General features: G+C 46.9%; 1 long non-coding RNA gene across 1 annotated transcript in view; it reads right to left on the minus strand.

Annotated features, from left to right (window-relative positions):
• Positions 1-19079, minus strand: part of LOC144818812 (uncharacterized) — a 69867-nt gene extending 50788 nt beyond the window's left edge. The window contains exon 1 of the long non-coding RNA XR_013607165.1: positions 18923-19079. This is a non-coding gene — a long non-coding RNA (uncharacterized LOC144818812). The remainder of the gene's footprint in view (positions 1-18922) is intronic.
• Positions 19080-25154: the final 6075 nt, after the last annotated feature.

Genomic DNA, 25154 nt, shown 5'->3' on the forward strand with positions numbered 1-25154 from the left:
TTAGAAGACCCCTCACTCACCAACCTAGTTGGTGACATGCTTCATCATCGGGGTCCCACCCAGACAGCCGAATGCCATGGGTGTATCCTCAAGGTGTAACTCCCTTATTGTTGTTTACTTTCCTATATATTCTTAAAGGAGTACGTGATTGGTTAGCAGAGCAGTGAGCGACTTCTGAGCACTACGACAAAACTTTCCCGACTTCCACAGAATAGAGATTGTAAAAATTTTGTTTTATTTGTTGTGCTCCTTATTCTTCTTCTCCTGTGAAATACTATAAACTCACCCTGTACATTTTAATACTTTGAACCTATAGTACTTCAGAGGGGTTGGAGATCTATCTCTGCAAGATATTAACAACATTTACCACAGTTATTTCCATTGATACCTTAGTACCTCACAGTTTGCAACACTGCTAATATTTTATAAAATAGTAGTCCCTAAAAAAAACTGTATACATAGTGGTTTATTTAATGTTTTGAAGAAGCGTATATTTCTTGGTAATATGTCATCATTGTGTTTAACTGTTTTTTACTTGTTATTGTTGCAACCTAAGATGATGTAGTGCAGGAGTGTTTCTTGTTGTACTTCTTTTCAACTTTATCTAAAAGTAACTGATGCCCTCTTATATGAACAAGAATATGGGGCAACACTTTAACAAACTATAGGCAACAAAAAAAGGAGGGTGTGGCCAAGCTTAAGGGATATTTTATGAATCGCGTTTTTATTTGTCACCCCTCTGATATATACACCTACACTTTCCTAAGGAAGTATATTTGTGATTGCTTAATAAAAACTGTTCCAAACGTATACTTAATTTTTTGCAGTGCAACCACACCTACTATTTTGCTGCAAGGAAATAGCACTACCCGCGACAGAACTAAGCACCGCACTATAACTATACATTATAAGTAAACATTGATCCCGAGAAGTAGCTTACTCAGAACGTTATTTAAATGAAGACCGCAGCAGCGTGCTTTCTTTTTCAACCACCTCCTCCATATTATAATATTTGCTCCAAAGATGTAGCACTCCCCGTCAGAAAAGTAAACACCACATTGTAGGAGAGTAGGGTCTGCTTCCTATGGTCACCGCCACTTTTTGCTTTTGCTTTACTGGTTTTCGACTTAGATGTGGCTGTGGGCCTGCTAATCAGAACCAGAGTCCATATGCACTATCTCTAAATTCACACCATGTACTCTAGGTACATCCACAATTGGGAATTGGTTCACCTTGTCAGCCCCTGTAGAAGTGTACCCTAGGTACTCAGGGCATAGGTGCAACCAAGGCCTACTAGGGGCTGCAGCTTTGTATTATGCCACCCCTGGCTGGCCACTCAAACTGACACAACTGGCTGATCACTCAGCTGGGGCAAGGTTGTGTAATCACCGATGCTTAGGTATAGTATTCCTATATCTACCCTTATATATAGACACACAGTAACCTATAAGTCACTCCTATGGCAGGCCTTAACAATCCTGGAGGCAGAGTGCTTGGTTATGTGTGAGATGGTGCTCTAGCATGAGCTGAGCCTGTCTCCAGCTTGCGGAACCATGTCCTTATAGCTGTTCTACGATATCGCCATACCATATACTCTTAAGTGCATTATAATCCTCGCGGTTGAATGCTAACTTTGGTTTGGCTTTATCTAAACATGTTGTGTAAGGTGTCATACACTTTGGAATACTACCCCCTTGCCAATTCTGGCGACGGGGGTAGCATTCCACCCTTCTAGAGGGAGAAGACATGTTGTTGCTGACTATCCCGGTTAAAGTTAACAAGAGCCCCAGCGTCACAAAATGGACGCCGCTGCCACAGACACAAGTCTGACCTCCTGCTGCTGGGAGTCCTTCCAGTCACGGAGGTTTGGACAATAGGTTTCCTGCCTGGAGAGGTGCGAGCACCACCCCAGACAGGACTTTGTGTATTGGGACAGGGTGGGCTGAATAGATTGAGACACTGCCTGGGGCACACTAGATGCTCCATGCATACCCCAGTTCAAACCGGTTGCTGGGGCACTCCAGCCCCAGCTCTGGCGTGAAACTGGACAAAGGAAAGAGAGTTTAACCACCCCCCTTCCTGGTCCCACCCATAGGAGGGACCTAGAAAGTAATCCAGCCCCTTTTAGTTGTATAAAGGTAGGAGCTGAGTCCCAGATTTTTTAGATTTTGATCCTGAACTGAAACTTGAAACGAAACTCTGGACCTTTGACGTTCTGCTGAAGCTGAAGACTGAAGAATCTCCCTTGTGGCCAAAGAGTGACCACCCTGGGCAACCAGGCACCATCCAGCAAATCAATGGCTTGCTTTGTCGACGCTCCTGCCGGGACCCGAGCACAGAGCCTGACAAGACCCAGACTTCCAGACTTCTCTGACCCTCTCTTCACGTCTGCAGCATAGCTGGGATCCGTGGAGGCGACAAGACACGTGGGACCGGACAGCTTGAAAAGTCCACGACTTCCTTACTTTGCAGCTCCTGAGGTATCCTCGCAGCTGTGCACTGGGGATTGAGAAGCCCCGAATCCGAGCTCCACCTGCACCGAAGATCAGCCCTCCATACTCCACGAGTTCTGTGTGGGGCCCTTCTGCTTGTGTTCTGCTCGACGCGTTGTCCTGTTGCTGGCCCGTTGGCTAGTAGCCTCTGTGACGACAAACCTTTTGAATCAACTCGCTGGTCTAGTTGCTCCAGACGGGCCCTTGCCTCCCTGCAAAGGTGAGGCACCTCAGACCTTGCAGGTCTGCACCAGAAGCCTTCTTTGAATCCTGCGTGGGTTGCCTTTGCCAAGGCTTGTTGACTCCAATCTGGCAGTCGACCCCTCCATCTGCGAGAACCTTCGTGGGACAGCTCGCATCCAGCACCTGGTCATCCTCGACGCCTCCTGGTCCGTGTGGCTGAAGAGACAAGCTTCAAGACAGCACCTGATTGCTCCTCGATGTCGTCTGGTTCCTTCCTGGTTCCACCCGGTCACTGGCTAGTGACCCAGACTCTGTCCCCTCTGCTTTCAGGTCTTCTTCATCCTCGATCCACCCTTGGATCAACCCGGACATCTTCCTCCTGGTCGCCTGCAGCATCTTTTCTCCAGGTCTCCATAGGCTTCAACGGCGAAACCCGACACATCTTCACACCTATGCACCCGCTTCCTGGGGGTGAGGTAACGCGAGTACTTCGGTGCTCCCAAGAGTATTGACTATCCAAGTGTCTAGGTTTTTAGTTGTTTCCTCCTAGCTAAACCGGAAGTGTCCTAAATCCTTCTTTATCTAACTGCTAAGTTCCCATTGACTTAACATTGACTCTCGCATGTGTGTAAAGACACTGCACGCGCCGCCTGTGGGCCTCCTACATTAAAGCTAAGGTTCAGATAGTGTAGCCCCAGCGATTCCCTATGCCCTAGGCCTTTCCTTTTCTCGTGACGTGGTACTTATACCACTTTCTTAATATATGGTTTGCTTCGCCCCTAGGGCCTAACTGTAATTTGTGCAACTTAACGTATTCTGACTAAGTAACTTGCTATGTGCTTTTGCCTCTGATCTCATAAAGGGTTCAGAGGAGTGTGTTAGTAAATAAATACATCTATATTTTATATATATCCTATGTGGTGTCCTTTCATTTGATATTCAAGGAGTTACATATGGTAAAACAGCTGGCTTTACATGCCCTCAAGAGTCTTTTAGCCTAAGACTGTTCTGTCCACGCTACCACTAGGATAGTTGGTCTATAAGGTTAACGTACAACCATCACCATAAGGGTTGTTTGGACTGGTGCAAGGTGTTCACTAGAATAGTGAACACTAGAATAGTGAACATCATATACCAGGCCAACTTCTCCCATTGGTGTGCAGCGGTTGGGATTAGAGCTTGCTGTTGTTTTACCACTTGCAATCTTGAGATATCATTTGAAAGATCCCATAGGTAGCTGTAGGTACATATAAAACAAGTCTTAGTATACCTAAGTTCTACTGAACTTAGCTGTTGTAGAGCCTGGGCCTAGCACATCCTGACTACAACTCGGAGAGAGGTTCTGTAGGAAAACAAATAGTGTAGGTAGGTGCAACACCACACCTCACTAGAAAACATGTCTCAGACAGTGAACCCCAGTGGTTCTCTGCCTGCAGAAGTAGATCCCTTGAGGACTGCTTCGAGATATGAAGCCTTAGCCTTCCAAGAACTGAGACAATTGTGTACTTCTAGAAGGCTAAAACAGGGTTCAAACCCTACCATCAAGTTCCTGGTTGAGCTCTTAGAAGAGTATGATGCTCAACAGCCACCTAAGACAGGTGACACAGGTAGTGCAGATGAAGTCTTTCCCTCTTCAGATGATAATACTGATACTCCAGTACCAGATGAGGAAGAAGAGGGGGTAGAAGAAGATGATTCTGATCTTGAGACAAACAGCCAGGTCCCAGTCAGAAGACTTAGCCAGGCTAACCTGAGCATACATGGGAGTCAGTATGGGCAGCCCCTATACAGACCCCCAAGTGGGCTTAACCAGAGGCAGAGAAGAGGAATATCCCACTCCAGGGAATCTCTCCCCTCTCATGCTTCAAATAGCTCTCATGGCCTTGCTCAGAGAGGGATGAGTTCCCCTCAGAGTAGGGAACATGAGGCAAAGATGAGAGAGGCTGCTCTGAGGATTGAGAGGCAGGAACTTGAGGTTGCCTTGGCCAAAGAGAAGCTTGCTCGTGCTAGAGTGCATAGAGAGAGTGGGTTAGAACCCACTGGTGGCAGCAATATCCCTAAGGATAATGATAGGTCCTATGAGAATAGACACCTAAGCAAGATTGTGCCCCCCTACAAAGAAGGGGATGACATCCACAAATGGATAACTGCTTTGGAGAGGGCCTGCAAAGTACAGCAGGTACCCCAAAGTCAGTGGGCAGCAATCTTATGGCTCTCCTTTTCAGAAAAAGGAAGAGATAAGCTCCTCACAGTTAGTGATGGGGATGCTAACTACCCTGTCCTGAAGAGTGCTCTAATTGATGGGTTTGGCCTAACCACTGAGCAATATAGGTTGTTGTTCAGAGATACCCAGAAGACACAGACTCAGGACTGGACTGATTTTGTTGATTGTGCTACAAAGGCTCTGGAAGGCTGGTTATTGGGAAGTCAAGTTAAGGACTATACAGGATTGTATAATTTGATCATGAGAGAGCAAATACTTAACAATTGTCAAAACCAGTTATTGCATCAATCCCTGATTGACTCTGATCTGACCTCTCCCCAAGAATTGGGAAAGAAGGCAGACAAATGGGCCAGAGCCAGGATTAAGCAGAAAAACCAGAACCAGGGGGGTGATCAGAAAAGGGCAGACCAGAAGGGTAGTGAGCAGAAACAAAAAGACCATAAGTCTTCACCAGGCCCCCAAAAGGCACAGAGGGAGGATGGCTCCAAAAAGAACAAACAGAAACAAGAAGGTCCAAAGAAGCCCTGGTGTGGATACTGTAAATAAGTCTCTCACTGGTTTAGTGAGTGCACCAAGAAGGGCACAGCACCAACCACCATTGCCCCTAAGGCAACTGTTCCCCCTAGTCCAGCTGTTAGTGGTGGTTCCCAGCAAAAGGGTGTAGTAGGGTTGACCCTGGGAACTGAGGTGGACTCTGGCTTAGACAGAGTGCCAACTCACGCTGTTCTTGTCTGTGATGGGGACATAGCAATGTCCTCTACTGTAAGTCCCAGTAATCTGAGCAAGTACAGGCAGACACCTTTTATTAACAATAAGATGGCTCAGGCCTACAGGGACACATGTGCAAGTGTCACCATGGTGACACTAACTTTGTGGACCCTGAACAGATCATACTAGGTGAGACCTACCTAGTGACCAACGCTAGCAATGCCACTACCTCCCGTAGTATGGCAGTTGTTAACTTCTCCTGGGGAGGGGTAACTGGCCTCAAAAGAGTTGTTGTGAGTTCAGACCTTCCAGTAGAGTGTGTTAGGTAATGATCTTGAAACCTCAGTTTGGTCTGAGGTGGAGTATAGGACCCATGCAGAAATGCTGGGAATATCAGCACATGTCCTTGCTGTGACCAGGTCACAAGCCAAAAAGTGCTTACCTGAACAAGTGCTGGATCTTGGAACAATAGACCAGACACTACCCAAGAGAAAGAGCAAGAGGGTTAAGGCAGTGCCTTCCCCCCTGCCTCAGGTTGAGGATCAGCCCTCCCAGGAGGATGATTCTGAGATCCAAGAGGGAACTGTCCTAGAAGAGCTTGAGCCTGATCAGGTTGAGTTTATTGGGACAGGGGGACCCTCAAGGATAGATCTGAGGCAGGCTCAACTAGATTGTTCCTCTCTTGAACCCCTCAGACAGCAGGCTGCTGCTGAGGCTGCTGGGAATGCTCAAGGTACCCATAAAGTGTATCGGGATGATGGGCTCCTTTATTCAGAGGCTAGAGACCCCAAGCCTGGTGCTTCCAGGAGGTTGGTTATACCTCTGCAATTCAGGGGCTTCCTTCTTACCTTGGCCCATGATATTCCCTTAGCAGGACACTTTGGCCAGAACAAGACTTGGGACAGGCTTGTCTCTCACTTTCACTGGCCCCATATGTCAGAAGATACCAAGGAGTTTTTTCGCTCCAGTGTTACCTGCCAAGCCAGTGGCAAATTGGGTGGCACAACAAAGGCCCCCCTCATACCACTACCTGTGGTGGGGTACCCTTTGAGAGAGTGGGGTTAGACATTGTAGGACCAATGGACCCCAAAAAAGCATCTGGGCATAGATTTATACTGGTGGTAGTGGATCATGCCACCAGGTATCCAGAAGCTATTCCCCTGAGGACCACAACAGCTCCCGTTGTGGCAAGGGCCCTACTTGGAGTTTTCTCCAGAGTGGGGTTTCCAAAGAAGGTTGTCTCTGACAGAGGTGCAAACTTCATGTCAGTATATTTGACTACAAAGTGGAAGGAGTGTGGTGCCAACTATAAGTTCACCACCCCCTATCACCCACAGTGCAATGGGCTTGTGGAAAGATTCAACAAGACCCTCAAAGGGATGATAAAAGGGTTACCTGAAAAGCTGAGGCGAAGATGGGACATCCTTTTACCCTGCCTTCTGTTTGCTTACAGAGAGGTTCCACAAAAGGGGGTTGGCTACAGCCCTTTTGAGCTTTTGTTTGGGCATCCTGTAAGAGGACCCCTATGTCTTGTGAAGAAAGGATGGGAGTTACCTCTCAAAAAGCCTAAGCAGGACATAGTGGACTATGTATTTGGTCTCCTCTCCAGGATGGCTGAGTATATGGAGAAGGCTTCCAAAAACCTTGAGGCCAGCCAAGAGCTTCAGAAAGCTTGGCATGACCAAAAGGCTATGCTGACTGTGTACCAACCAGGACAGAAAGTGTGGGTGTTGGAGCCAGTGGCCCCAGCAGCACTCCAGGACAAATGGTCTGGACCCCATACAATAGTTGAACAGAAGGGAGATGTCACCTACTTGGTGGACCTAGGGACTCCCAGAAGCCCCCACAGAATGCTTCATGTCATCAGACTTAAAGCATTTGTCGACAGGGCAGACATGGGCTTGCTCATGGCTACAGATGAGGGGCAGGAGGAAGAGAGTAACCCTCTCCCAGACCTGCTTACTCAGAACCCTGATGATGGTTCAGTACATGGTGTAGTCTTTGCTGACAGCCTCTCTGAACATCAGCAACAGGACTGCAGACAAGTTCTTCAGTCCTTCAGACATCTGTTTTCCCTGACCCCAAATCAGACAAACTGGTGCACCCATGAGGTGGACACTGGTGACAGTCTGCCTGTCAAGAGTAAAATCTACAGGCAACCTGACCATGTCAGGGACTGCATTAGGACAGAGGTCCAAAAGATGTTGGAGCTGGGTGTTATTGAGCCCTCAGAGAGCCCTTGGGCCAGTCCGGTAGTCCTGGTGCCAAAACCTTACACCCAAGATGGTAAGAGAGAGATGAGGTTTTGTGTGGACTACAGAGGTCTCAATGATGTCACTAGGACAGATGCCCACCCCATTCCCCGGGGCAGATGAGCTCATTGATAGATTGGCTTCTGCCAAATTATTGAGCACATTTGACCTGACAGCAGGCTACTGGCAAATCAGATTAGCTGAGGATGCAAAAGCCAAGACAGCATTTTCGACCCAAGGAGGACATTATCAATTTGTGGTAATGCCCTTTGGTTTGAAGAATGCACCTGCCACTTTCCAAAGGCTGGTGAATCAAGTTCTCACAGGACTGGATGACTATTGTGCAGCTTATCTAGATGATATTGCTGTCTTTAGCTCGACCTGGGAGGATCACCTGGTCCACCTGAGGAATGTTTTAGAGGGCCTGCAAAAGGCAGGCCTCACTATCAAGGCCAATAAGTGCCAGATAGGGCAGAGCAAGGTTGTGTACCTGGGCCACCTGGTAGGTGGGGTCAGGTTCAACCACTGGAGAGCAAGATCCAGACCATCAGAGACTGGTCTCCTCCAATCACCCAGACACAGGTCAGAGCTTTCTTGGGCCTGTCTGGGTACTACAGGAAGTTTGTTAAAAACTATGGGTCCATTGTGACACCACTGAATGATTTAACTTCCAAAAAGATGCCAAAGAAAGTTCAGTGGACAGTTAGTAGGTCAAAAGGCATTTGATGACCTGAAGCAGGCCATGTGTACTGCACCTATTCTGAAAAGTCCAGATTACTCCAAAGAGTTCATAGTCCAAACAGATGCTTCCGAGTTGGCTGTGGGAGCTGTACTTTCACAATTGAAGATAGATGGTCAAGACCAGCCCATTGCTTTCATAAGCAGAAGGCTGACCCCTAGAGGGAAACATTGGTCAGCTATAGAGAGGGAGGCCTTTGCTGTGGTTTGGGCCCTGAAGAAGCTGAGGCCATACTTGTTTGGCACTCACTTCAAGATTCAGACAGACCACAAGCCCCGCCTATGGTTAAATCAGACGAAGGGTGAAAATCACAAACTTCTTAGGTGGTCCATTTCCCTACAGGGGATGGACTTTACAGTGGAACATAGACCTGGGACTGACCATGCAAATGCAGATGGACTCTCCCGATATTTCCACTTAGAGTGGAGTGGTGTGGCTCACTGATTAGAGGCGGCAGACCCGGAAGCAGAGACCGGTCCGGGACCAGGGTTCAATTCCCGACGCGGCAGGGTCGTGGACCTGGGTCAGCAGACTTGACAATTCTCACCTCGGTGCCTACTCTAACCAGGGATCACACTCGGCAACTCTGGGCATTAAGCTTGCCTCATCTCTACAAAGGCCACCCACAGACGACGGGGATGCCTGGTTTCACCTTGGAGATACCCAGAAGGGACCATCTCACAGGGAAAGCCAGGACGGGTTCCCCAGCGGTCTTCAGCGCCGGGACGCTTACGGGCAGCCATGCGCTTTACAAGTCCCACACATTTACATTTACATTTACAGAACATGAAGACTCAACTGGTCAAGGTTAGTTTAATGTCCCTAAGTTTGGGGGGGGTTGTGTAGGAGAGTAGGGTCTGCTTCCTATGGTCACCCCCACTTTTTGCTTTTGCTTTACTGGTTTTCGACTTAGATGTGGCTGTGGGCCTGCTAATCAGACCCACAGCCCAGATGCACTCTCTCTAAATTCACACCATGTACTCTAGGTACATCCACAATTGGGAATTGGTTCACCTTGTCAGCCCCTGTAGAAGTGTACCCTAGGTCCTCAGGGCATAGGTGCAACCAAGTCCTACTCGGGGCTGCAGCATGTATTATGCCACCCCTGGCTGGCCACTCAAACTGACACAACTGGCTGATCACTCATCTGGGGCAAGGTCGTGTAATCACCCCTTGCTTAGGTATAGTATTCCTATATCTACCCTTATATGTAGACACACAGTAACCTATAAGTCACTCCTATGGCAGGCCTTAACAATCCGGGAGGCAGAGTGCTTGGTTATGTATGAGATTGTGTTCTAGCATGAGCTGAGCCTGTCCCCAGCTTGCGGAACCATATCCTTATAGCTGTTCTATGATATCGCCATACCATATACTCTTAAGTGCATTATAATCCTCGCGGTTGAATGCTAACTTTGGTTTGGCTTTATCTAAACATGTCGTGTAAGGTGTCATACGCTTTGGAATACTACCCCCTCGCCAATTCTGGCGACGGGGGTAGCATTCCACCCTTCTAGAGGGAGAAGACATGTTGTTGCTGACTATCCTGGTTAAAGTTAACAAGAGCCCCAGCGTCACAAAATGGACGCTGCTGCCACAGACACAAGTCTGACCTCCTGCTGCTGGGAGTCCTTCCAGTCACGGAGGTTTGGGCAATAGGTTTTCTGCCTGGAGAGGTGCAAGCACCACCCCAGACAGGACTTTGTGTATTGGGACAGGGAGGGCTGAATAGATTGAGACACTGCCTGGGGCACACTAGGTGCTAAATGCACTCCCCAGTTCAAACCGGTTGCTGGGGCACTCCAGCCCCAGGTCTGGCGCAAAACTGGACAAAGGAAAGGGGGTGTAACCACCCCCCTTCCTGGTCCCACCCATAGGAAGGACTTAGAAAGCAATTCAGCCCCTTTTAGTTGTATAAAGGTAGGAGCTGAGTCCCAGATTTTTTAGATTTTGATCCTGAACTGAAACTTGAAACGAAACTCTGGACCTTCGACGTTCTGCTGAAGCTGAAGACTGATGAATCTCCCTTGTGGCCAAGGAGTGACCAACCTGGGCAACCAGGCACCATCCAGCAAATCAACGGCTTGCTTTGTCGACGTTCCCGCCGGGACCCGAGCACAGAGCCTGACAAGACCCAGACTTCCAGACCTCTCTGACTCTCACTTCACATCTGCAGCATGGCTGAGATCCGTGGAGGCGACGAGACACGTGGGACCGGACATCTTGAAAAGTCCACGCCTTGCTAACTGTGCAGCTCCTGAGGTATCCTCGCAGCTGTGAACTGGGGATTGAGAAGCACGGAATCCGAGCTCCACCTGCACCGAAGATCAGCCCTCCACACTCCACGAGTTCTGCGTGGGGCCCTTCTGCTTGTGTTCTGCTCAACGCGTTGTCCGGTTGCTGGCCCGTTGGCTAGTAGCCTCTGTGACGGCTATCCTTTTGAATCAACTGGCTGGTCTAGTTGCTCCAGACTGGCCCTTGCCTCCCTGCAAAGGTGAGGCACCTCAGACCTTGCTGGTCTGCACCAGAAGCCTTCTTTGAATCCTGTGTGGGTTGCCTTTGCAAAGGCTTGTTGACTCCAATCCGGCAGTCGACCCCTCCATCTGTGAGAACCTTCGTGGGACAGCTCGCCTCCAGCACCTGGTCATCCTCGACGCCTCCTGGTCCGCGTGGCTGAAGAGACAAGCTTCAAGACAGCACCTGATTGTTCCTCGTTGTCGTCTGGTTCCTTCCTGGTTGCCCCCGGTCACTGGCTAGTGACCCAGACTCTGTCCACTCTGCTTTCAGGTCTTCTTCATCCTCGATCCACCCTTGAATCCACCCGGACATCTTCCTCCTGGTCGCCTGCAGCATCTTTTCTCCAGGTCTCCATAGGCTTCAACGGCGAAACGAGACACATCTTCACACATATGCACCCGCTTCCTGTGGGTGAGGTAACGCGAGTACGTCGGTGCTCCCAAGGGTATTGACTATCCAAGTGTCTAGGTTTTTAGTTGTTTCCTCCTAGCTAAACCGGAAGTGTCCTAAATCCTTCTTTATCTAACTGCTAAGTTCCCCTTGACTTAACATTGACTCTCGCGTGTGTGTAAAGACACTGCACGCGCCGCCTGTGGGCCTCCTACTTCGAAGCTAAGGTTCAAATAGTGTAGCCCCAATGATTCCCTAGGCCCTAGGTCTTTCCTTTTCTCGTGACGTGGTACTTATACCACTTTCTTAATATATGGTTTGCTTCGCCCCTAGGGCCTAACTGTAATTTGTGCAACTTAACGTACTCTGACTAAGTAACTTGCTATGTGCTTTTGCCTCTGATCTCATAAAGAGTTCAGAGCAGTGTGTTAGTAAATAAATACATATATATTTTATATATGTCCTGTGTGGTGTCCTTTCATTTGATATTCAAGGGGTTACATATGGTAAAACAGCTGGCTTTACACGCCCTCAAGAGACTTTTAGCCTAAGACTGTTCTGTCCACGCTACCACTAGGATAGTTGGTCTATAAGGTTGACGTACAACCATCACCATAAGGGTTGTTTGGACTGGTGCAAGGTGTTCACTAGAATAGTGAACACTAGAATAGTGAACATCATATACCAGGCCAACTTCTCCCACTGGTGTGCAGCGGTTGGGATTAGAGCTTGCTGTTGTTTTACCACTTGCAATCTTGAGATATCATTTGAAAGATCACATAGGTAGCTGTAGGTACATATAAAACAAGCACTGGCGTTGCCAATAGGTTTCGCATTTGGAAAGTTGGAGCTATTGGTTTTGTAAATGACATTTTATATTTATATATCGTTATTGGCATTTTTAATAACAATATATAAATATAAAATGTCATTTACAAAACCAATAGCTCCAACTTTCCAAATGCGAAACCTATTGGCAACGCCAGTGCTTGTTAGAGGCATCAGCCTGTAAGGAAATGTCCTGTTCATCCATTTTGTTTCCATCAGAGGACGCTTCCTTAGCTCCACTGTGGATGGGAGTCAAGGTGCGGAGAATTGTAGAGGGGTTACCACATACACTACTCTCGCACTTACAGGGATGAACGAGTTCCTGCTTTGTCCAGAGAGAAGGGGAGAAAGAAAGAAGATAAGATAACAGTGACAAAGGCAGAAAGCAGACCGAAAAATAACCTTCAGGAATAAGATGGACAGACAGACAGACCATGTAGAGCGGTGGGAGAAAGAAGCATGAAGTGGAATCAAACTCGGGCTTCCTAGGTTTTCGACACCGTGGTGTTCAGCAGCACCAGTGTGGAGTCTGCTACGAAACTGTCCCCCTGCACTTTTTTATTTAACAAATTAAGCACCGATGCAGGGGCAGGCTAGACGTGCACGAGCCATGAAAGGCTCGCGCCAGATGCCTTACTGTGTGTCGGGAGGCCTCCTCCTTCTCGCCAAGAGCATCTTCCCAGACAGTCGTCACTTTCACTATTGGTAAGGAAAGGACACCCCAGGGTAAACAAATAAAATGAAATGACAGATTTATAAGGCACACGATTACCACATGGCATCGAGACGCTACACAAGACATAGTGTCTTGGAAAAGGAGGCTTGTCCTGCTTCCAAAGCTGCAGGCAGGATGGGGCAGAGCAGAGATGTGACGGGGCGGATGTCTTACAGCCTCGGCCCCGCTCCTCTGTGTGGGGTGCAGGGAGCACGCTCCATTGTCTGTGCGGCTGTGTGTGTTTGCCGACGCTTGCACCGGTATTTATTTATTTATTTATTTATTTATTGGTTTGTTACGCGCCGGCATCACACCCGAAGGTGTATCTCCGCGCGGTGCTGTGATGTGGACAGAAAGAGGAGCCTCCACCTAAAATAGTACCGTTTTTAGGCGCTTCCTGAAAGCTGGGTGACTGGGGCACTCTCTGAGGGAGAGGGGGAGGCAGTTCCATAGACGTGGACCCATGATGGAGAGGGCACGACCTCCTTGTCTGGTCTTATAATGTCTGGGAACCTGCAACAGCTGTTGGTTGGTAGACCTAAGGGTGCGAGACGGTATGTATTTGCCAGTGTTTATGTGCCGCTGTGAGTGGCAGTGTTTATTATTTCTAGTATGAAATGTGTAAAGTACAGCGTCTGCCAGTGCCTTGCCCTGTTGACGATGCCACTCTGTGTATGCCTGTGTGCAGATGTGTGTGTGTTTGTCATTATGTGTTAGTACCTTCATATCCCGTGTGCGTGGTAGAGTTTTCAAGGCTATGTGTGTGTGTGTGCACATGTACGTGTTCATGTCTGTCTGTGTGTGGCAGCTGCCTACTTATGTCAGTGTTTTCCTTTCACAACGCGCGTGCCAGTCTCTGTGCGAATGTATTTGTGTGTGAGAGAGGGCATGTCCCCTCATACCGAGTTTGCCCGTGTGTGTGAGAGCATGTGCCGGTGCCTCCATATCACAGACTGTGTCCTAGTTTGTGTGAGCCAACATGTGCCTGTGTATTTCTTCATATCAAAAGTTGCTTGTCAGTGAGGGTGCCTGTGCACAGGGTCTCATGTAACAGTGCACCAGCGTGTGCCCGCGCCTTTATTTCACAGGGTGTGTGACAGTGTGTGTGTTCCAGTGTGCTCGACTCTTTATGTGTCAATGGGTTTGTGCTTGTATGTTAGAGGGAGCCTGTGTGTGCCTGCGTTGCAGGGCATGTCGTTCTCCGTGTTTGGCCGTGCCTTGGTTTTACAGCGTGTGTGCCAGTGTGTGCCTCAGCATGTGCCAGTTTCTTCCCATCACATTGTTTGCGGTATGTTGCCATTCTCCCCGGTGTATTAATTAGAACAGACGACTCAGCTCGTTGGTGCGCGGTTGGCATCCCCCATTTATCACGCCGCTGTCTGGGGAATGGGTCGGATCAGAAATACGGGCGGCGGAGGGAGATCTGGTGTGCGGTATTATCCACTTACATACAGGACTTAATGGTTGAAGAAAGTAAACACCCGGAAAGCAACAATGAGCAAGGGTGAGGAATAGAGAGGTGCATTGGGAGAAAGAGGTCACAAGAAACAGGAAAAGAAAACAAGAAGTGGCAAAGACAACAAGCTGCGGGCGGGGGAGAGCTCCTGGCAAATGGCCGGAGGGAAGCCGGATGGGGGCGGGAGAGCCTGGTGGGGGGGCGGGAATGCGTGCGAGGGGAGGAGAAGTGTGGCAGGCAGATGCGCGGAGGGAAGCCGGATGGGGGCGGGGGTTTCTGTGTTTTTGAATGAATGCTGTTTGCGGATTAGGGAGATGCGCGTGCTTGTGTGGTCACGTGACCCGCTTTTGTGGCCACGTGACCTCACATGCACTGTGAAGAAACCGCAGTGGTTTCACTAGTCGATCGAGCCCTTGAATTTTCGCCTATTACATTCGCAAGCGAATGATAATAGGCGAAACCTAACAAGTCTTAGTATACTTAAGTTCTACTGAACTTAGCTGTTGTAGAGCCTGGGCCTAGCACATCCTGACTACAACTCGGAGAGAGGTTCTGTAGGAAAACAAATAGTGTAGGTAGGTGCAACACCACACCTCACTAGAAAACATGTCTCAGACAGTGAACCACTAGGATAGCTGGTCTATAAGGTTGACTTACAACCATCACCATAAGGGTTGTTTGGACTGGTGCAAGGTGTTCACCAGAATAGTGAACATCATATACCAGGCCAGCTTCTCACACACATTTTAAATAAATACTGCTCCTGTGAAGTATCCCACCCGCTGACTTAATAAAAAGAAGACTGCAACACACTGTTATTTTCCCGACGTGATTTGTGGGCCCCACGCAAATTATATAAATGGCCCTTAAAATATAAAAAAAAACAACTAGTACCTCAACAGTCCCTGTCCACCACCTTGTGACCACTATACAGAGTTAATAGTGTTCCTACCCTCCCCTCTACAACTTTGTATTCCCGTACTCCTTTGAAGTGCGTCACAAAATGGCTGACAACAGTGAACCGTTCCCACCCAATAAGGAGCAACCTTGTACTCGGAACACTTTAGTCACTAAAATGTCCATGGTGTTCCGCAGAAGGGGAGGGAATGGCTGCCATCGCTGCTACTCTTAATGCTTCACAGCCAATGAACATTAAGCTTGGGAAGGTCCTGCTTGGAACACGTTACCCAATGAGATGTCCCTGATACACCGCAGAGGGGAAGGGAATGGCTGGCAACACTTCTACTTTCAATGGTTTACAGCCAATAAACATTAAGCTTGGGAAGGTCCTCCTTGGAACACATCAGTCAATCAGATGTCCCTCCTATTTTGAGGAGGGGAAGGGAATGGCTGGCAACACTTCTACTTTCAATGGTTCACAGCCAATGAACATTAAGCTCTGGAAGATCCTCCTTGGAACATGTTAGCCAATCAGATGTCCTTGCTACTCCGCGGAGGGGAAGGGAAATGTTGGCAACACTTCTACTTTCAATGGTTCACAGCCAATGTACATTAAGCTCGTTGTTGGAACACCTCAGCCAATTAAACGTTGATTTTGTTCCGCACACAGGGAGAGAACACACCTCCTTACAGAGCGGGGTCTCACATTTACCTGAGCCAGGTCCAGGAAGAGGTGAGGTCCTTTCCCCGGGCACACTGGGTGAGTACTTGGAAAATATTGAACACTAATGAATAGATTACCGTTTTTAACACACCTTTGAACCTAATAGGGGTCCACATATGTTTTTGTTGTTATAGATCACACCAGGTGCCAAGGAGGAGTTGAAACAGATGTAGGAGAAATATATCCTTTACTGTTATTAATTCACTTGTGTGTTTTTTATTATATTTTTTTCACACGTTTCTCACTAAATTGGCAGTAGCATTCTTTGAGAACAGAGACCCTGACGAAAGCCTTGGGTTTCTTCCCATAATAGGCTGAAACATGTTGGTCCTCTCGCAGCTATTTGTTAAACTGCGTTTATGTTGTTGCACTGTTCTTGTTTTTAACAAGGAAGGGGATTATGCCCAATAAAGTAATTTTTGTTAAAGCTCCCTATCCTGTTTTAACCATCACATTCATCTTTTTTTTTTTGCACTGCACTTTCCCATCAGATCATCATCATTTGGTCTAATCTAGTAATTGTAGGTCATTACCCCATGCCAACGATGGGGGTATGCCGTATGTCTCAATGATCAAGAGACAGAATACCCTGGCAGGATTACCAAATGAAAACATTGATCCATACAAGTTATTGATGGGAATCCATAATGGGTTTTGATTAGCAATTACAGGTGGCCCTTTTCTTGGCGATCTGGTCTGTTGTTCATAACTGTTAGCCACTTCTTTATCTTGATGTACTTTTCTAGACATGAAGGTATTTTGAAAGATATTCAGATCAGGTTTCTGATTTAGACCTCTAAGTTTGTTTGTTGTTCACAGAGAACACACCCTCCCACATAATATTACATTTCCTGTAACAAAGTGACACTATCCGTGAGAAAAGTGAACACTGCATTATAAGTAAACATTACTCTGCATTATATTAAAGGAAGGCCGCAATACAGCGCATTTTTCTTTTCCCCATATGATTTCCACAGCCTACTGAACATTGCCGCAACACCGTGCATCGTTTCTTTTTATGGACGTGATTTTCACGGCCTATGCAACATTCACACTACCTGTGTGTGCACCCTACACACTGCTTGTTGCAATACGGTGCATTGTTTTCGAGACTGGCTTTCCAGAGCCTACGTAACCTTGCCGCAGTACCGCGCACCGTTGTTCTGCAGACGTGATTTCCACGACCAACGCAAGATTCAAACTCCCTGCCTCTGCACCGTACAGACTGCTTAAAATAACTCCACAGTGTTCCTACTATACCCTCTTATACAATTGTTTCTTTGTTTCCCCCTACTCCTTTCAACTGAGTCACAAAATGGCTGCCAACACTTCTTAGTTTTAACCGTTCACAGCCAATGAGCCGCAAGCTCATGCTCGTAACCCCTCAGCCAATCAGATGTCAGAATTCTCAAATATCGAAATCTGTAAAATTTGATATTTCTCAAAAACTACTGAACGGATTTACCCCATTTAAACGAAAGCGTGCTTTCAGCACCAAGACCTTTCCCCCTGCCAAATTTGGCATAATTCCGTTCAGCAGTTTGACCTGTAGCCTTGTCTAAAGTTTCCTATGGAAATTGCATGGAGTAAACACATTTTGGGGCACCCCTTTTTTCTCAGCCCCCCTTGACCAATCACCCCCATACTTTGAAGATAGGAGCTGATCTAAAAAGAGAAACTTTTTGGAAAATTTCGTAAAGATTTGTCAAACGACGCCAAAGTTATAACACATGAAAAAATGCTTTTCCTCTGGAAACGTGGTCCTAACTATAACTACCTACTGGCGACCGCCAGTAGGTAATATATGTATGTAATCAAGGCTTGGAGGAGCCTAAAACGTTATGGCGGCAGTTCACAACAAATAAAGAAGAAACTTGCACTTACCTTTGAGTCCGTGTCTACGTTGCTGTGGTGGGGAATTTCGTTGCTCGCACTGCATCGATGCAGTGCGCACAACAAAATTCGTTTTATTTATTTATATGTTTCCTTACCTGTAATCAGCCGTAATCCATAGTTTACTACTCCCCACCCTGCCCTCCCCCTCCCCAGGTCACCGCCCGGCAGCACTCCCACCACCGACTGCTACTGTGTATTACTGTATAAGGGCACATATTTACAAGGGTACACAAAAACCAGGACAGACCAGATATAGAAGTAAGACTAAAGGCTCTAGTCCTACTTTTATTTCTAGACTGTCCCGGTATTTGGTCCTCAAAATCTGGTCACCCTAATATCTGTATGCATTGACAGAAGCAGCTAAATACCAGTCGGGCGGCACACTATGCTAAGCACAGGTTTTTAGCGTGGGTATGTTTAGCCACGCCCTTAATTACCTAGGCCACGCCCCTTTGAGAGACCCCCCACCCCAGCCCAGTTTTTTCATACCACTTAAAGCCCTGTAGGTTGATGCAATGTCAGAAACAGCCGAATACCAGTCGGCTGGCAGTGGCAGACTATGCTAAGCAGTGCACAGATGTTCAGTTTATGTTTTTTTAAGCCACGCCGTTAATTACAGTAGCCACGCCCCTTTGAGAGACCCCCCCAAATCCTCCCACTCAACCCTCAAGTTTTTTTCATTTCACTTAAAGACCTGGGTCCCTCTATAACCAGCGCCCTTCACAACCATGCACTCCGTATGGGCGTCAATCTCCTTGGGAATCAAAGCGCTTCACGCAGCCATCTGAGGTATGCAGCGCTACATAAACTCTATAGTACAATTCACACGAATCTTAAAATGTCTGAATGAATCAGTACACATTTTGAATCTAAATCAGCCTACAGAAAAAACACTTACCCGCTCACGGTGGATGGACGGTTCTCGTTTTACAGCGAAGCTGACAGCGCCTTATGCTCGTAACAGCGCAATAAATCCCCCTCTGCTTCCTTCCAACACCACTGGACCAATCTTCGCTCCACTGTAATTGCCTAATATGGAGACTCCACAACCGAGCACGAAGTGGAAAAGTAAATTTTGCCATGTTCTGTGTCCCTACGTGTTCCCCATCTTATGTTATATGTGCATGATTAATATGCAATATGTATTCCCCATGATCGATTAAAGACGCAATTACAGCTGTGTCCATCTCTAGTATGCCAGTTCCTAGTTTTCGTGAATACAACGAGCATCAGGCCTATGTAAAGCTACGTTGCCACGTTTCTCAGTGTGCACGTTATTTCATTATAAAGTCCCCGTTTCTAGGCCTCAAAAGGGCCCGGACTCAGATTCAGCTCCTGTCTCCTGAACCCTCGCTGAGGAGCGATACAGCCCCCACCTGTATCCCTGACCCTTCACTTACTTCCTGCCTCACGGTGCCCGGCTCGGCCTGGCTCTGCCTCCAGTCTGCCAAGAGTATGTTATGATTATAGTTATCAGTCCAGCCCTCCTTCTCTGCATTCCTAAGCTACTGAATCGCATCAATAGTTTCAGTCATCATCTAGCCTTTACGTCTCCATGTAAGAGAAATACTGTATTTATGGTCATTTAATATTCCTCAACACACACTACATGTAGAATAATGCATGCACCAGTCTTAGTGTCTGTTAGCCTTTACCCTGATAACTTTTGGATTCTATCAACATGTTCTCTAAACATCAGATACTAGATAGTGTTTAGGTACATGTCGCTCTGACTCTCCAGACTTTCGTCTCTTCTTCTAGCGCAGAAGTCATAGCCCCCAGCTTCTCCCTGGTAACACGTCATTGTCAGTTTGCGCGCACCACTAGGTTAGAGGTCCCGGCTCCTTAGGTAGCCCCCTCCATGTTTCCGCCCCATTTATGACATATTCCGTTACGTTTACATCACATGTCTATGTTCACGCCTCTTGTTACACCTACTTTCTGCCTTATCTTTCGCGACTGCTACAGGCCCTGCCCACTGCTACGCCTATTGTATTGAACATCATGTATTTTGTTTAACTATATATGCTTGTGCACGGTTATTAAAAGTTGCTAGCCATCCCAGATCTTGCCCGTGCAGGTTGTCCTGTTCCTGTCCTTTATGCTGTATTAAACCTGCAAACTCCTACTACCTCGAATCTTGACTCTTATTTATTGAGCTATCTGTTATTGTATATCCAGTCAAAAATAGAGGTATTATTTATTTATTTACCACATAATGGCGCCCGAATAGGGACTTGCCCTTTCCCCACGCGCCGGAGAAGCCACGCAAGCCCCCTGATCCTCTGCAGCCGTGACGGAACCATACCGTGCACGTGCAGATATTTCTGCTTCAAGTATCCCTCAGGCCCACGGAGGAGACGGAGGTTGCGGTCCAGCATCCAGACGAGGCGGTGGAGGAACGCGGCGAGTCCCGACCAGAGCCCAAGCCGAGAGTCCAAGGTCCGAGGTATCCGGAGGCCCACCCGTAACAGAAGTCCGAAGTTCGTCCGTCCGTCGTAGTAGCAGTCCAGTCCAGTCCGAGGCCTTCCGTTCTTGCTGCCCGGTGAGTACCGTTGCCGGGGTAGTATCTAGACAGGGTCAATTGTATTGTCTCTGGTCCGTGGGTTTGGGTACGCAGATCCAACACGAAGTGTCCACTTAGGTGGATGCGGGTCCTGACGTGTCTCTTTATGAGACCGGTAAGTTTCGTACTGTTTTAGCAGTGCATCTAGTTTCTGTTCTAGTCCGTTCTGTTCTCGAGAAATTCATGTATTCTGTTTTCAGTATTCCAGGTAGTGTTTTGTCCGAACTGTTATCCTAAATGTCATTCATGTATTTCAATGTCGTGGTATGAAAGTGGTGTTTCTTCAGTAATTATCGTGTTCATTGTGTATTGTATTGTGTCTAGACTCCAGCCCAGTCATGCCATTGTTTTCCAAGTTACGTGAGTTAAAAACTAAAAAAGGTCTGTTAGAAGAAGCAGTTCCTGTCCCGCCTAGGGACAGTCCAGGTCATTTTATGTATCAAAAGCATGGCATAAGTGCCATATTGTATCTAGATTTATGGGTGGAGTACACCAAACAATTAGAGGAAAAGTATAGATGGCCCGTATCGGGTACATGGGATGCCGAGTGCATCATGCGAGTAGAAGAAGCATTATGGAAAAAGAAAGCCAGACAGTCACAGAAAGATGCCATCGAGTTATGGCGCAAAGAATCTCATAAAAGAACCGAAAAAGAAATTAGAAAGTCAGAATTAAGTAGAGAATCCTTAGAAAAAGCCCAAGAAAATGAACTAATCGAAATAGGTGAACGAGTTAAAACCGAACAGTCAGACAGGCAGAGAAATGCCCTTATTAAGGGTATGTACCCTCTTCTTGCCGAGGGCTTGCCAAAAGCAACCCCGGAAGCATCCAGTAATTTTCCGCCACCTTTAGTTCCGACCAAGCTACGTCACAAACCGACCGCAGCTGATATTTTTCTCTCGTCCTATTTGGACGACACAGTCCCAGAATATGCAAATCCTGTTCCGCCAGCTCCTGTAAATAATGTAATTCATGGTCCTCCAGTCACCGGGGCACCTGTTGCAGTACCTGTTACGGTACCTCCGGTCCAGCCCGTAGTACATATTCCCGCCACATCAGTCACTCTGCCAGCACGAAGAGTATCAGTCGACAATTCCAGCTTAGGGGCCGCGGGAGGAGGTCCTCCTGGTACCCCGCCGCCAAATAGACGTCTAGGGCCAGTCGAGTTACATGAACGTGCGTTACAGCGTACGCCTAAATATAAGTCCCTTGCAGAAATCAGGCGACTTCTTACTGAATGCTGTTATGATCCAGTCCCAGGCGAGGATAGTATGGTTCTATATTCCGTACGTATAAGACAGGTGTCCGAGTATTTGGTCACCCTACCGAATATGAAAGAAGATCTAGACAGAATGTATCGTTTCATTCGTACAGGACAAGATCCAGAAAGTATTGCTGAAGTCATGTCTCTCAGAAAATCTGAGATCCAGTTCATGCTATTAAAGTTTCTGATCAATTGTTTAATACGGGAACAAGATTCCCCGACTAAAGATCCGACCGAAATGAAAGTTCTGACAAGGTGGAGTGATAATATAGCCGAGGGTAAGCACAAGACCCTCAATAGTATAGAGAGTATGTACAAGAAAATTCGTAAAGAAATAATAAGGTTACACGAACAACGTAAAGAAGCTCTAGGAAACGAGAAAGAAAATGACTCTTCTACTGAAGAGGTGGAAGACGAGAATACCGCCAGAATAGCGTATGTAGGTAAATCTAGATTTCCAGACCGACATTTACGCCTAGAACACAAGAAAGTCTTTCATCATCCAGCACCAGAACAAGGCTCTCTAGAACAAGTATTTCAAGCTACCGATCACATTCTGAAATCACGGATCGGTTATGGTGAATTAAGTACCATGCATGAACAAGAACTAGCCCGATCAGCAGTCCGATGGATTACTGATTCTACCACTTTTCCAGACGAAATAGTGGCACAAATGTTTCTGAAACTGCCCCCAGCCGAGCAGCGACTGGTGGGTATGTATATGATCCAGCACCTCATTACATTGTATGAGGGTCAGCATTCTGATCCAGGTCCGTTACATGATGTCCTGAACGAGTTACTCCAGTATAGATGGAAAGGTTTAGGTACCGATTTAATTAGTGTCATTCTAGAGCAGCGCCACAAATATAGAACGTTTCTGAACCCACATTTTGTTCATGTCTCACCTCCAGAAAGTAAACCGTTTTACATAGACAGACAGCATCCGTTACGAGAAGTACACCCAGTTAGGACAACGGGTGGTGAAATGCAACGAATATTTGTTTACACCCCAGTTACAAAGATGGAACTCTTAGAAATGAAGAAGTTAATTCCCTGTCACGACAAAGATCCAGCAGGGTTCCACCGAGAATTAAAAGACATGCTCCGTATGGGAGAATACACGTATCCAGATATTATTAAAATGTTAAAAGTCCTGTTGCCTGCGGGCATATACGAAAAACTCAAGGAAAAGGATTGGGAGGTGGGAGAGAAAAAGATCGATTGGACAGCTCTAGAAGCTGAAGATAAGATACGAGTACAGGTACCGGTCTTGGAGACAAATGTAAAGAATTACCAGAATTATTAATACAAGTTTTACCTAGATTATTAGCCACTAAAAAGGAAGACTGGGATGCAATCTCAGCCTGTAAACAGAAACAAGACGAAGATACTAGTGATTTTTATTCCAGATTTGAGAAATGTTTTATAATAAACAGTGGTTTGAAGACGAGTAGTGAGTCATACCCTCATCTTTTTGTTACTAAACTAGTCGAGAATTCAAGTCCACAGGTTAAAAATCGAGTTTTGAAAGTCGAGAGTACCTGGCAAGCTAATACTCCGTCCCAAATGCTCCAGATGCTCCAGTACCACCAGAATAGAATCAGAGAAGAGCAAGAACACGAGAGAAGACGTATGAAAGACACGAAAATGAAAGTACTAGTTGCACAATCTGTTCCACAAGACAGTCAGAAGAGGGGTCCGAATCAAGCCAGTCATCCTGCAGCTCCCGTTAAAGGGACATGCAATTATTGTAAACAGCCAGGTCATTTTATAAACGAGTGTGCAGTTCTGAAACACAATATAGCCACTGGTAAAACTAAAGAAAGACCACGTCCGCCTAGACAAGAACAAGTTTCACAGACTTCTCAGCCACAGAATGCACAACAGACAGTTACAGCACCGCAGCCCATCGCTGCAACACAGCATGTTACACAGCAGATGTACCAGTATGCACAGACAGAGTATCCAGAGTATCAAGCGTATTCATGAAACAGCCTAGAGAGGGAGGTAGGCTTGCCTCTCATCGAGATTCCTGTAGATCAAGAAGGTCCCTATGTCCATAGTCAAGTATTAGGGAAAGACAGAAAGTTTCTGATTGATACAGGGGCAAGTAGGACGACTATTAGTCACGACGAGGTTCCAGGGGCGCCGCTCTCAGGCTCTAGAAATGTTTCCCTTGGATTTTCAGGAAAGCCTATTGTAAACGAGATATCAAAGCCAGTTACTCTAGAAGTAGGTCCATTGTCCCGAACTACTGATCTATTACTTACAAAGTCATGTCCAGAAAATTTGTTAGGCATTAAGACACTGAAAGAATTAGGTGCAGTTATTTGTTGTTCCCCAGAGGGAATACGTTTGTTTTTACGTGACTTCAAGGGTCACTATGTTTTACGAGATTTTGATCCAAGATTGTCTAATGTTCCGCAGCATCTATGGGCGCAAGGTCCAACTGATGTTGGTTTTATGCAAATCACACCCCATCGTGTGACTCTCAAGCAAGGTGTAGTGTTACCACGAATCAGACAGTACAGATTGCCACCTGAGGCTGTAGCAGCCTTATCCAAAATTATTGACGAGCTCATTGCTCAAGGAGTAGTTGTAGAAACTGACTCCAATGTATGTAATTCTCCTATAATTCCAGTCATGAAACGTACTGATCCAAATGCACCCCCAGTATATCGATTAGTGATTGACCTTCGAGAACTCAATAAATGTATCATTCCCCAGTACCCAGTTGTTCCAGATATCTCATCTCTATTGACAGCCATTGATTCTGAGGCTACATTTTTCACAGTCATAGACCTCAAAAACGCATTTTTCAGTGTCCCCATTCATCCAGACAGCCAGTACCTTTTCGGATTCTGTTTAAATGGAAGGAGCTATAAATTCACACGAGCTCCTCAAGGTTTCACAGAAAGTCCTAGTATTTACAGTCAAGCACTTAAGAGACAACTAGACAATATTCACATGCCAACTGACACTGCCCTGCTCCAATATGTCGATGATCTACTGATCACAGCCCGTTCTGAACGTGCTTGCGAGCGAGCATCACTTACAGTTTTGTACTTCCTAGCCGAGATGGGGCACAAGGTGTCCCCTTCGAAGCTTCAATTCTGTGTCCAGCAAGTGATCTACTTAGGCCACTTGCTGTCCAAGTGGGGTAGGCAGTTGACACCTGACCGTATCCAGTTAATAGCGAGTCTTCCTCAGCCCAAGACCCAGAAGGAGGTACGTGCTTTTATCGGCCTCACTTCTTATTGCCGACAATGGATTCCTCAGTATGCATTTCTAGCCAAGCCA

This window comes from Lissotriton helveticus, chromosome 2_1 (genome assembly GCF_964261635.1).
Source record: "Lissotriton helveticus chromosome 2_1, aLisHel1.1, whole genome shotgun sequence".
Taxonomy (NCBI): domain Eukaryota; kingdom Metazoa; phylum Chordata; class Amphibia; order Caudata; family Salamandridae; genus Lissotriton; species Lissotriton helveticus.